We start from the raw sequence: 2500 nt of genomic DNA on the forward strand, positions 1-2500 counted from the left end.
AGAGAACGTCATATTGGTTGTGCGCATGCGTCTCTCGTCCTCGCTTCCGGTGAAAGCAGCTTGAGACACTTCAAAACTAAATTGACGTTCTCTCTGTAAGGTGACATCCAATCAAGGGACGCTACTCTTCCGCTTATCTCATTCCCTATAAATATATATATATATATATATATATAATATATATATATATATATATATTATATATATATATTAATATTGATATATATCTGAGTTTACAAAACACATTCGCGCAATAGTGTTGATTAAAAGTAGGTCAATCATATTTTCTTTTGAGTCAGTTCGACGGGGGGAATTTATTTGCAGGTCTGTTTACCCAATATATTATGGGCTCATTGTTGTAATGGAAATCTCCGGGGGGGGGGGGGGGGAATGACGCAAATTATTGTCCGTTTCATCAATGATAAGCTAGGGTTGTAATAGTACACCTAAATAACCACGCCTCTCGGACAGTCGTCATAATGTAAACAATGGCAGTGATTGGTAAACATAGCAAACCTAAACAGATTTTACTATCAATGGTATGTGCTTAAGTAAAATTAAATACCCACATTGTTCTACCTCTTGATCAATAGATAGTTCGAAGATGACGTCACTCAGGTCTTTGTTATCGTTTTCTTTTGCCATCCACGTTTATGAGTAATTCTCACTCAAGGTTACACATAGTTTTGTGTGTTGGTCCGTTATACATCCGGATGGCAATGTTGTGGGTTTCTTAGCCAAGCGCGTGCCATCTATGCGGCTGGAGAGTAATTTATCTAAGCGCATAACATCAATTGTTAGCCCTGAAAATTACGACTTTTCCTCAATGTAAGGTTGGCAGGTCTTCAATGAGGTGGCAGCAAATTTGTTTGTTTTTAAGGCTTTTTACGGCGCTTACATTTAGGTCATATCAGCGCCAGTAAAAAAAATAAGATAATGGGATAGTAAAAAGTTATAGAATTACAATTAAGCAGCCAAGAAAAGGTAAGACAAAAGGGAATTGGGGCAAATAGGGAATAGATGCAGATTCCAAGAGTGCACCATCAAATTACTTAGTTTGAGATCACCTAAAAGTCTCATTCATACACAGGCACAGGTCCCCAGTAAGAGAAACACACTCAAATGTTTACAATATCATATATATATATATATATATATATATATATATATATATATATATATATATATATAAATATATATTATATATAATCTGTAAACAAAACATAATACATTACATAACAGAGAGATGATTTACAAAAGAAAAAAATATCATCTCGCAAAACTAACCATACATTTGACTGTTTCCCTATCAGCTAGTTTATCCGGCCAGTGCCAGGACAAAACCAAGTAATCTCATTCCAAGACAAAGACAGAAAGCCATTTGGAAAACAGATATAGATAGTATGCGCTTGGATAAGAAGCTCATAACATTGCCATTCGGAAGTATAACGGACCAACACACAAAACTGTGTGTATCCATGGACGTTTATAGTCAGGTTAATACAGTTCTATGAGCATTACTTATAAACGCGGAGGCAAAAAACAATAACAAAGACCCGTGTGACGTCATCTTCGAACTATCTATAGGGGTATAGAAGATCAAAGGTCAATACTCTGCAAATTTCGTTGGTATTCTGCCGTACTCTAGAAAAACTCGTATTTCAAAATTTGGCCAGAAAACTCGTCCTTCAATTATCGATCAATTTAAATGACCCTCTACCTGGAAAAAATACATTTCAAACTTGGGCCTTCACAAGGTTTTCAATCAAGTTCCAGATTTTACAGATTTTTTTTTGGTCAAGACGTGGGTCATTTAAACCAATCGATATTTGAAGGACGAATTTCCTGGCCAAAGTTTTGATATGATTTTTTCTAGAGTACGGAAGTTTTCTGATTTTTTAAAATATGTCTTTGTTGGCTCCTGGATTATTCCTTATCGTTTCACGCTTCACGCTTCAATGACCACGTGATCATATTTCCCTTCACATGATCATCATATTAATAAATTAGGTCAACAAATATAAGGGGATTTCCATACTATCTATTTTTAGTAACACCGACATTACCATGACCAATAATATTCCACAAAATACTTAAAATCTCTTGCGTAATGCAGATTTCAATAATAGAAATGGAAAAGTTTTATTTCAACTGCGAGAGGTTCCATTTAGGTACAAACAGGATCTTACTATGATGGAGGACAGACTCAAATACTTGGGGGGGGGGGGCGGTCTTTGCTTTGTACTCACTCTCTCTATATATCTATCTATCTATCTCTCTTTCTCTCTTTCTCTCTCTCTCTCTCTCTCTCTATCTCTACCTGTCTCTCTCTATCTCTCTCCCTCTCACTTTATCTATCTCTATATCTTTCTCCCTCTCCCTCTATCTATCCATCTCTCTCCCTCTTTCTCTCCATCTCTGTCTCTCTCCCTCTCTCTTTCTTTCTCTCTCTCTCTCTCTCTCGCCTTCTACCTCTCTTTCCACCCCCCCCCTCTCTCTC

Source organism: Berghia stephanieae, chromosome 13 (assembly GCF_034508935.2).
Source record: "Berghia stephanieae isolate SIO BIC M18660-M18661 chromosome 13, UCSD_Bste_1.3, whole genome shotgun sequence".
Classification (NCBI taxonomy): domain Eukaryota; kingdom Metazoa; phylum Mollusca; class Gastropoda; order Nudibranchia; family Aeolidiidae; genus Berghia; species Berghia stephanieae.